Source organism: Vicugna pacos, chromosome 16, assembly GCF_048564905.1.
Source record: "Vicugna pacos chromosome 16, VicPac4, whole genome shotgun sequence".
Lineage (NCBI taxonomy): Eukaryota > Metazoa > Chordata > Mammalia > Artiodactyla > Camelidae > Vicugna > Vicugna pacos.
In genome coordinates this window covers 4,600,517-4,612,621 of record NC_133002.1, presented here as the reverse complement: position 1 = coordinate 4,612,621, position 12,105 = coordinate 4,600,517, and the positions used below count along the sequence as shown (strand labels likewise).

At 35.1% G+C, this 12,105-nt stretch overlaps 1 protein-coding gene across 18 annotated transcripts in view; it reads left to right on the top strand.

The window, feature by feature from the left end:
• BCAS3 (BCAS3 microtubule associated cell migration factor) overlaps window positions 1-12,105 on the top strand; it is a 480,755-nt gene that overhangs the window by 189,287 nt on the left and 279,363 nt on the right. The window lies entirely within an intron of this gene.

Sequence of the window (12,105 nt, the reverse complement as noted above, 5' to 3'; positions counted from 1 at the left end):
AAATTATCACTTCTTTGGGTTCTGGCAAATAAAGTGCTGTGTCTAAGATATCATTAGATGTTCAATTGTATAGCAACTCTGAAACTCCCATTTTGTACCAAAAAATATTTATGTCTATAGGCTAATTACCTGTTTCCATCAATCAGCAATCCTGAGGTTTAACCTAATTTGAGATGGACCAGCTATCTTAAAATTCTGTATTCAGGTAGTCAGGAGAAAATTCCACCTTGGCTTCAAATAGTCTTCTCAGTCTTTCCAACGAAAGGAATAGATTAAGTTATTTGGCTGCTGTATCAATATGTTTTAATATTGTTGTGCTGGGTGGTAAATTGTTTACAGAAGTCGCTTTTCTAAGAAGAAATACACATTCTCAGGAACCAGGCCCTTGAGCTCCAGATTTTACTGTAACACAAAAAATGACCCTCTACCTAGTGGAATGGTGTTTGCATATAGAGTGATTCTATTGCTGAAAGCAGAAATTGAGTTTGTGGTATATCAATGACAAAAAAAGGGCAAAATACAGCAAACCTAGATCCCAAATCACACATTTTATGAGATCATTCGGCCTGTATTGAAAGAAAAAATGATTTCAGTTTTTTAACTCTTTATGTTCAGTAGTAGTGTAGTTTAGACTTTTTATTTTCCTTCCTTTTCATTTTTTTTAATTTAAAATAAAGTAAATAAGAGTGGCTATGAATAGTAAAGGTATTATGAACTTATATTTACAGGTAACTCATTTTTTTTCTTTGTATAATGTATACAAAGTATTTCTGCATTTTTATCTGTTTCTCCTGAATCTAAGTGAAAGACTGCTCAAAAATTTTCCTATTGATTTTCATTTTATTTCTAAGTTAGAATTTATTTCAAAAATATTTGTGGAGAGGAGTTGAAAGTGAGTTTCCTTTTGTATGTATTTGAAATTTTCCGTAATAAAAACATACGATCTCTCACACACCCTTTCACTCTCTCCCTTGCTACTCTCTTTCTCTCTGCCCTTTGATGGGTAGAAACTATTAATCATCTGGTGTCTTCCTGTGCTGTCATACTTTATGATCTTGGATACATTCTGTGCTTCCTTTTCCTTTTAGAAACTTAGTCACGGTTCCTAGATTTGTAGAGTATGTATATTCTAGACAATTTAATAATTAATGAATTAAGTGATATGAATTTGAATTGTGTTTTGAAATTAATATTAGTTCAAGATACATATACCATATTGTTGACTAGGCTTCTCATCTCAGTTCTCAAACTACTTTATTTTTGCCAAGTCTTTGAATTCTTTTTAATATGTCCTGTATTGAAATGTTTCAAGAGAATGATTAATATTTGTCCCACAATACGTAATTTAAAACCTTTTGATACAGATTCAGACTGTATATAAGTTATAAGGTTATAAAACCAGTGAAAGGAATGCCTGTATACCCAGATTTCCCAGATGTTAATGGATTAATGCATTTGCTTCATCATTTATCTTCTTTTACTCTCTGTGTGCACAGGCGAGCACACGCACACGCACACCCACCATAAACTCACTAGTTTTTTGTTTGGTATATACTGTAGTTGTTGTCTGTAATGAAATCCCTACTTGTGGCAGAGCTTCAGTGCATCATAAATTACCCCACCCACTCTTCTTTTTTTCCCCTCCCCTTGTGCTATTCTTTTTTTCCCTTCCTGTTAATATAGATTATGGTGACCTATAAACACTTTGATGGTAGTATTCATAACTTAGACTTGGCTATTGGTAGATTAAAAGACTTGGTACCCTTAAGCCATTTTCTGAAGGGTTTGTTGGTTATATTCAGAAATTGTTATTGTGACTTTCCTTACAATTCTTAGAGTATTACTGTAAGTCACCCAAACATTTAATGGTCATAGAATTTTCAGATTGTAGTTTGTGGTCTTATTATCTTAAAACTTAGCATTTCATTGAAATACTTACCAAAAGTAGTATTTGTTTTGCGAGAACAAAATATATTTCCCGAATTTCCATTTTTCAAATATGCTGAGATTAGAAACACATTCTAGACATTTTATATCACTAGGTTTCATCCCATTGGATATTAAGTTATATTTATTTCATTTTTATTTTTAGAGATTTTACTGTGACCAGATCTCAAGCTGCAGTTAGCTCATTTGCATCATTTCCAGCAATTTTTATTATATGTACTGAGAATTTCGATTGCTACATTAAGGTCACCAGAGTGATGCACAAACAGGCTTTTAATTTCCCAGATTTCTTTTCATTGTGGAAATCCTAACTTACTCTAACTTTGCTTCGATCGCATAGCTTTCCTAGGTTTTTAATAATAAAATTAACAGAAATACTGGACATGGATTATGTAGACAGAGAACATGGAGCTGACTCATTTATAGACGTATGAGTAATGCCTGGTAATATTCTGGTAAAATTATATACTTACTTAGGTTGGATCAATATTTATTTATTCCGTGTCTTAGATGTTTGGCATAAGGGCATCAAATAAGCATTAAAAAATTACATTTCTAGCACAGAGATTTCTAAGGATTGCCTGGGATCCTATATTTAAATAACCAAATTTAGATGGAAGCCTCAACTCAAACCTTCAGGGGATAGACGTGTGCTTAGCATGTTTCACATCTGCCCTCTTATTTTTGGAAATACATATCCCTGAAAGCTTGTGCAGTGTAGGACCATCTGTCTTACTTGAAGACATTCGCGGGGCCAGTAGACCTACAAATGGCAAAAGACAGATGTATTTACACCTCCATGTTCTGTACCTTGAAGCAGCACTTGGAGGAAATAAGGCCTGTTTTGGCAACAGCTGTTGCTTAACTCTACTGTGGTGTAGGAAGGTAGAGGAGTGCTGGCCGTCATTTGGTTTAACAGTCACTCATTCAAAGAAAACCCATTTTTTTCCAGTCTTAAGACTGGAGGGTTGGAAAGACCTCCGTCCTGTCTTTATCATGTGTAAATAAGAGTAGTCCTCATCTGTTAAAAGTGAAACTGGGTACCGATGGATTGCTCCTTGTTTTGGAGTGTAGTTTTGGTAGTAGGGATTTATTAAGCAACATTTCGTGGATGTTTGGTGGCATTAATGAATTAAGTAAGTGACAAAGGTTTTTTTTTTTAAATGCTTCTTATGTAAAAGTAGTAAAAAAAGATAATTTGTCATCAGTAAGCTTAATTTTATGTATATTGACTCTAACATTACTACTATATGCACATTTTGTAGGCACAAAGTACATTTCAAAACATTGTCAGAGTAATTTCACAGAAATAAAAAATACAGAAATTGGGAATGAAGTTACTTCCTTATTCTTAACTAGCTGACCGTTTTTAGTAAATATGATATGATTTGTCATCTTTTATAGATTTCCTTTTTCTTAAATGGAGTAGCTTCCTGTTTCCCCCTACTCCTACCCCCTCATGTTTAGTCATTTCTTTGTGAGCAATTTGAGGTAGATATTAGGAACCTTTGGCCTGACCCTGTAGAAATAGATTAGGTAATGCAGTGAAAGAATCTTGACTTAGGAATCTGAAGCTCTGGCTTCTCTCATCTTGGCTCTGCCATTACCACTGTGCCCTAGGTAAATTTCTGCATATGAAAAATTAAAGTTTGTATGTATGAGTTATAATCTTTCAGCCTTGCAGCGTATGAGTTCCCACCAGATGTTAAATCCCATTACCTAATTTCTAAGCCTCATTCATTGGTGAGCCCTAGGCCAGTGTGGAGCAAGAGCTCCATTTACAAAATCTAGATGATTGTTCTGTTAGAACTGAAAGCATTTAATAGCATTTACTCGAAGATCTCTGGTTGAAATTTGTCGCCCAGATCTGCCATCAGAGCTTGTTAAGTAAATGAATGACATTGGCATAGAGTCCTCGAGGAAGGTCTATTCCTTCTTCTAATTCAGTTAAGTCTGCCTTGGCTTATTTAGACACTTTGACCTGAGCCCCACACCCTAGAGGTAAAGGTCTCAGAGTTAAGTGGGAAAGATCTGGAGAAAGATTCACTGGATACAGTAGCAGATGGTACTTCTCTACCTCCTAGCCCTGTCTTGTCTGTGTGTTATTTCTTGATACTAACCTCTAAATGTTTGATTCCAGCTGTAAAATAATGGATAATGTATTTTCATTAGAATGGATATGGATATGCCTACATGTGTAACTTACTTACTAGTTTCCAATTTTTGTGTTAAATCAGTAGAGTACTTAAACCGTTCCATAGTTTCTTCCCTTTTACCATAAATGTGTGGACTTGGCAAGGCGGGGAGGGCGGGGATTAAGTCTTCTATATACTGTGTTATAAGTTAGGAAGCATTACTTTCTGTAAAATGTTGACAATCTATGTAAGCTATTCTAGTCTCTTTTCTGCCGTGTCTGGCAGAATTTGAACATTAATGCTTTTCTAGTGAAAATCTTGAGCTTGTCATTTAAATTTGCATGTTGAATGTATCTCAAATTAGACAATTATAACCTGTATGTTTCAGCTTGAATTTGCCTAACAGATCAATAATTTGAGAGCCAGTAGTGCCATTTGTCTCTTTAGTAGGGAGTGGTTAAAATTAAATTAATGAAAAATTTAAAGTAACTCTTGAAAATGTTATGAAGACTAATTTGCTCATGTGCATGTGGGAAATGTGAGTCCATCTCTGTTGCTGCTTAAAGGGGGCATATAGAGTGTAGCAGCATCATTAGAGCGGCTGGAATATATTGTTAGAGAATGCAGCTTTACTTTCCAGTTTGACACATATAGCCCTTACTCTGTTCAGTACATTTAATATTTGTATGATGCTGATGTCTGTTAAGTGATAGTGCCTGAATTCTCATAGGACAGAAACAACTGGAAAATAGGACCTTCAGAGTATGTTTATAGGACTTTTGTCTCAGACTCCAACTATTTCTTTAACTCTGGATGGTGAAATTTAATCATTATTAATGCCTTTCATCGCTTAAGTCAGCTTGTGTAGGATTTCAGCATGTTTGAATCAAATCTAGTTTTATTTTTTACTTATATTTTAAAAATCTTCAGATTTGCCTTATTTTTAAGTAGTTAGGCCAAACCTTTTGTGGTACTGCGTGGCCTTTAAAAAAAGGAGTCAGGATTTAAAGACTTATGTAGCTTTAATAGGATATGATATAAAAGACAATTTCTTTCTATTACCTAAGAATCTGTAGAAGAAACCCTTTGAGAACCAATGGTCAAGTCATTTCATGCTGGACTTGAAATAAGTCTGTAATGGGTTTTTCTGGATTTTTTGTCTCTTGGCCAGTCCTGATGCTTTTCCATCAGAATTAAGCTTAAAAAGGACAGTCATGACATAGTGCATAGGTTTCATATGGCAGATTGTTAAATCTGCTGCAACTTAATAGTGTTTGGAAAACTGCAGACATCCTTAATACCTGAACATGATCATCTGAGTTGCGTATGTTAATACAGACAGTTTTAATTCAGCATGTCCTCTCCCTCACACACTCCCCTCCCCCTCCTACCCACCCCCGTGTAAAACTCCAGCTGCGGGATTTTGGAGGGGAGGGGAGATTCATAGGTGAAGACAGCTGGATCGTGGACTTGTCCTTTGTGACTTTATATTTTCATTCTTTTGCTACCGAGGAAAGATGAAGCGGGCACATTTCAAAGGAACAGCTGACACTACCCATATGAAGTCAGTAATTACGTCAGTCACTAACTCTTTGGAGTTTGTGGCTCTTCTTCGGCATGTCTGTGGCAGAGGTCCAGTTTGTGGGAGTGGGTAAGAAGTGGGTGAGTGTAGGTTGGGACCATGCCCAGTGTACGTACTAAAATGGATTCTCACCCTGTTCCCCCACCTTCTGTTTTCTCCCGGAGCCAGGTTAGCTTGGAGACCTCTTATTTGACCGAAGGTAGCTTTTACCTCACCCACCAGGTTATGCCGTGAACCGTGAGAACTGTAGGGTCTTTGAACTTGACAATGCTGCTGGTAGCTCAGGCCTGTTTACTCGTGTCTGGAGAGCTAACAGTGCATTTTGGGATGGTGGTGGGGCTGTCGAAATCTTGTTGGTAACATGCTGCTGCAACCTGGAAAGGAGAACCTAGGAGATTAAAAGGAACCCAAAACTTGTGTTTAATTTGCTTGGTTAATATGTTTCATTTTTATGCATAAGGGAACCTAAACTTGGAAAGAGGCATTTACTGGCTCTAAAGGTGGGAACATCAGCTGTCTTTTGAAATGTAGAAACTTCAAGGTTTTGTTTCATTTTGTTTGTTTTGTTTCATTTTGTTTGTTTTTGTTGGGTCAATAGAGAAGCCTTTTAAGTCATCAAAGACAAAGATAAAACTTCCAAATTCTTTGCAGTGAATCAGCTGTATCCTGATACTTGGGATGAATGCGGAGGCTCAGCTTCGATACAATATACATTAACTTTTATCTCCTGCCCAGAACTCCCAGGGCACAGTGCCTCTGTCAGAGCCATTTGAAGTATTTGGTGAATTCAGGTGTCTGCCCAAGGAAGAAAACGACAGGAAGTTGGGTAGTGGGTGCCAACAATAACCGCTTCATTCTTGAGGCATTTATGGGCATGTGGAAATGTATCAAACTTTCCATACATTTTCATTGATCATTTCTTCATGGCATCACTGTGCTATTGAGAGGTTGCAGTCTTCACATGATTTCAGTTATTCAAATCAGTGTCAAAGTACAGGGAGAACTCCAGTAATATTTTGTTTCTGATGTGATTAGTGTAAACAGAGAAGGCGATTGTGACTAACTTCTTTTTTTATTAATGGAATAGAATACAATAAAATGTAATTTTGCTACTGGTTCTGCAGACAAGCAGCTGTAGCATTCTATAGGGGCTTGTTAGAAATACAGAATCTAAGGCCCCACCCTGACCTACCCTGTTATATGCATTAATCTTCACTGTAACTAAATCTCAACATTTTATAAACATTGAAATAGAAAATGGTAAGGTTGATTATAGACAAAAAAGACGTTCATTAAATTTTTGTTTCAGTTTGTGTGCTTGTGTACATACCAACTTACGTCTTAAAATACAGATGTCCCTTGGTATCTGGGGGAGGTTGGTTTCGGAACACCCTCTCCCCTCAATCTGTGGGTCTTCAAATCCCTTGTACAAAACGGCCTAGTATTTGCACATCTAACCTGTGCACATGCACCCATACACTTGGAATCTTCTCCACATTGTAAATAGTAAATTGCCATATAAATAGCTGTTGGTGAGCAGCAAATTCAAGTTATGCTTTTTAAAACTTTCTGGAATTTTTTTTCCCCCAAAATGTTGGTCTGTGAGTGGTTAAATCCACAGATGTGGAACCTGCAGATAAAGATGGTCAGCTGTATATTTCTGTGGGTCATAGTCAAGAAAATAATTGGAATCCGTTGTCCTAAATGTGGATGATGACGTATGTCTGGTTGTGGTCTTATCGTTAAGTGTGGGAGAGGTTTCCTTGCCTTGTATTGAGACGTTCTCTAAAGTTTCTTTTCTTTTTTTCTTTTCCAATATCTTTGTCTTCCAACTCATTCTTCCTTCTAATTCGTTTCTTACTTTTCTGTTCCCTTCTTTGTATCTTCTGTGTATTAGTCCTCAGAATTGTCCTCAGTGTTGTGAATACATTTCCCTCAAGTTTTAGTTTGTGGCCAAATATTTTCAGTTTACTGGGAGATCGATGCTAATTATCAGGATTATTTTTTTTTAATGTTCTTAACACCAGATTTGAAGAAGAAAATGTCCAGGTTATGCAGTGCACTTTCCTTCTCCATTTGTTAACGTCTTCTTTCCAAGTGTCAGATGCTGCAACAGTATTTGGTTTTGGATATAATTAAATCACTCAGTCATCTCTGTGCAAATATGCATAGCATGTCTTAAATGCTGTGAACAGAATATTGAGAAGAAAAATGTGTAACACTGAAGTCGGCTTTGTATCCCCAGCTGTATTTAAAAGAAGCAATTATGGCTTTAGTCCTGTATTCCAGCCTAACCCAGTATAGGCCAGGTAGTGGAAGTTAACCACCTGTATCACTATTAAGAGAAATGCTAATTTCCTGGAACGTGACCCTTCATGGAAATATATCATACTACATACGTATATTTAGTGTTAGGTCCTTTGACCAGCAATATGCAGTTCAACTCACTGTAAAGAAGCAATTTAGAAAATATGTACTTTCTGTGGTTCTGAGACTACAACTGGTGAACAGCAAAAGATGCTTACTGAAGTTTTTACTGAGTCCTCTCTCAAAAGTTTTTAACATTTTGTGTCACACAACCACGCATCTGTTGCTACTGCTCTCACTCTTTTCCATCTAATTATTCCATTTAACTTCAACTTTGTTGTAAGGGGCCTCTGATGTGAAATTTACTTTATTTTACCTTAGGGACCCTACAGGGGTGCTCCAGAAAAGGGGGCGAAATAGAACATTTTGAAATCTCCAACCCTGTGAAAATTAAGGGACTTGTTACTGCACGTCATTCTGTTTCTTGGTTTCATCAGACTCGTTAGTATCTGCGACAGAATTGCAAACGATTAGTAATTCTTTCAGTTATTTTATTCATACTCTATAACAGTATGATTTACATGTATTTGTTAATGTTCAATGAGTTTTCCTCTAATTTTTTGTGCATTTTCCCCCCTTTTCCATGAAGGCCTTATCTGTTTGGAGCGGGGTGTTTTTCCATAAAAGCTCCATGGTGAGTCCCGGTTCAGTCCCGCATGCCTAATTCATTTGCTGTTCTCTCAGAACGTAACTCTGTTGTGTCCTGTGTCTCCAGTTGCATGGCCTGATCACAGGTAGATGCCCCTAATCACGGAAGAATTTGTGGTTGGGTCATGAGTGTTGGTGGTTAAGCCTTAAAAGATCGGTTTTCTGGGCTTCACTTCATTTCCTGAAAAGTCACATAAGAAATCATAGATTAATACTTAAAAAAAAGAAATTAGAAGAATTCTCTCCTAATGTTAGTATATATTGTAAGACAAGGCTAACCCCCAGGTTTAAAGCTTTGAGTATTATAGTGATAGAGACTCCCTACTTGTCATGCTGAACATGTGCAGGCATGATTCATTTTGAAATATAAATATATATAAGGTATACTAAAACTCCCCTATAAATTTTTATTGCGTTTTATTTGGGACCAAAGGAACAAGAGTCAGTTCTGTTTTGAGTAGTTTAGGTATTTAAGGAGCTACCTGAGGAAATTTGTGTTTCACATAAAAGCTCCTAAATAATCTATAATTTTGAGTTATTAGCATCTACGTGCTGTAACTTATTTAATAAATTATTGTATGAGTGCTAAAACTACAACTTTGTCAGTCTTAGATACGATGATCATAGAAAAGAAGCAGAGTATATTTATTACTTTTGTGTAAAGATGGGAAGTAGAATGTATTTAGAACCTGGTATAATGTGTTTAATATAGTAGGTAAGGGTCAGGGCTCCAGAGTCAGACTGTCCAGGTCTTAATTCCCAGCTCACATACTCTCTAGATGACCTTGGGCAATTTTCTAAAACCTTTCTGTTTCTTGGTTTCCTTATCTCTATTAAATAGAGTTACCAGTAGCACCTACCTCATAGGTTGGTTGTGAGGGTTAAATGAACTGAAAGTATAAATTGCTGAGAACAGTGCCTGGTACATAGTAAGTGCTCAGTAAATGCTAGCTGCTACTAACTTTGAAGGTTTAAGGGGAAAATAAACCATTTTTGAAAGAAACTTATTTAAATTAGATCCTGATTTTTTGCTTTTAAGAGTGAGTGAGCCAAAAGGAAGTTTTGGTTAATGTTAATTAAGTTACATTGATTTTATAAATATGGTTACAGTACTTTAAAAAGTACTGAATATGTGTGCAGTTCTCATAACTGCTGAGGAACTTACTCATACTGTCCCATTATACTAGGAAAAAACCTTCAATCTTTTTTCTCTTGGACAAAAAAAACCTTAAATAGTTCTTTAAGGTACAGTATAATTTGACATAAACTAATTTCAGTTTTCATTTGCCAGAGGAACATCTGAAAATTTCATTGTCATGTTAGAATAGGGTGGGAAATCATCATAAAAATTTCCTCTTTAAAATGCATCATCGAAATTAGAACACAGATTATGAAACTGTTCTAAAGAAAGTCAGGGTATAAACGAGTAAAGGTTTCCTGAAAGTTAATCTTTATTCTTTTCGTTAACAAAATTTCTTCCCAAAATACATAAGATATATGGATCTTACTCAGGAGATTATAGTGAACCATTGATTTTTTAAATGCCAGATTCAACATATGACAGCATTTCTTTGTAGACTCAATTTAGAATTAAATTCCATCTTAGGACAAATTTCTCATTCTCAGTACAAGGAAAAGAGTTTTAGTATGTTAATAAAGATAGAAGTTTTAGCATTGAAGTGGAGATGGAATAACAAATGTTGTATGCGAAATAAGAAAAGTCCATGCCTTCAACAGCTCATGTGCCCCTCAAATTTAAGCAAAAGCACTTGTCAACCAGAAATGATTTGAGGTTGAAACAAGATTAAAAGAGCCAGATTAAAGAAAGGGATATATGAAATACAGTAGACTTTTAAATCATTGCCTGTCTTTTAGAAGACCGCTATGTGGTTTGTTTGATGCCATCGTTAGCTCCCAAGAAACTCGTTTTTAGTCACTTACACTAGCTTAAAAGATCCTCCTTTAAAATACGTTCCTTTACTGTTGGTGCATGTTTTTCCCATTAAGATCTTAATGAAACCTCAAATTAAGGCAGCAAAATGAATATAAATTTGACAATTTCTTCTCTGTTGTTTATAAGAGCTTCTTTGTTTTAAGAGTTTTTTAAAATCATTTTTCTATGATATTTAGCATTCAACCTGAGAATGTTTTTATTTACTGCTTTGAGACATTATGCTAAATACATGTATTTATTTCATTAAGTTTATAGAACTTCCGGTGTAGGGTAATGTTTGTATTTTGGAAGAATATGAAAATTTTATAGTTCCTCTTAAAATGTTATATAAATTTCACACAGTTTTTTTTTATTGCTTTGAAGTTGAAATGTTTATGTTTAGCTAAGATTTTCCTTTTGCTAGATCACAATTTCTGCCAATTCTTCATTCTTTGATAAACTGGTTTAGTTGTTTAAATTCATGCAGTTTCAGTTGAGTCTTTTGTTCGACAACCAAATAAGCTTGTTGGAAGGTTAACTATGCAAGCCGTCTTCAACCCTTTAGTCATTTTATACATTCTGGAGATTATGTATCCAGGATTTTTGAATTTGAATGACAGTATAAAATAATATAAAAGAATCACATATGTGATATACTTTCTAATACAGAAATTTTAAGAGATAGAACCATTGTGAAATTTTACAAATGAATTTTGCTTTCAGTATTATAAATAAGTAACAAGTATTTATTGAGTTCCTAATCTGCATCTAATATTGTATTTAAATTACTGCTGTTTTTGACCTGCTTAGCAAAAGAAAATGCATGTGCACAACATTGTGGACAAAAGGTGGTCCTTTTGAATATATCCCTTACTTATAACCTGTCTGTACAGTATTATATAAGGTTATTTTTAAAGAAGAGTTAAAACTTACATATTGAATTATATTTGAAGTTTTAATTAGCTCTGAGAGTGTTCAGTCTATGTATAAATAGTTCATTGCTCTTCTGAGAATATTAAAAGATATTATAATTTCATTTTTTGAAGGAAAGATTTATATGGAGAGGAGAATCTTTTCTTATCTGCAAGGTTAATTTGTGATAGAATAATTTTAGATATATTATTAGTGTCTTTATTTAAAACAAAATACTTTCAGTTTCCCACTTAGTTCTTCCTTTAGCAAATAAAGTTGAGAGTGAGAGGAAACTTCTAAATTCCTTTCGAAAGCCTAATGACAGTGAGGAACGTAGAGAAAATTTTTTTTCTTTAATACAAAGACATAATACCACTTATAATTCTTACATCAATATTGTGTCTAACAGTCAAGCTACAATATTGACTGTACCCTTATGGTTTAGAGAAGGAAAAAAACGGTGCTTCTATCTCAATTTAGCTCTTTCCATGTTTCTGTCCTTCTGAACGAGGCACCAGACCTCACTGTTACTTTTCTTGCCATCCATGGATACACCACATACATCCCATTTTATAGGTTGT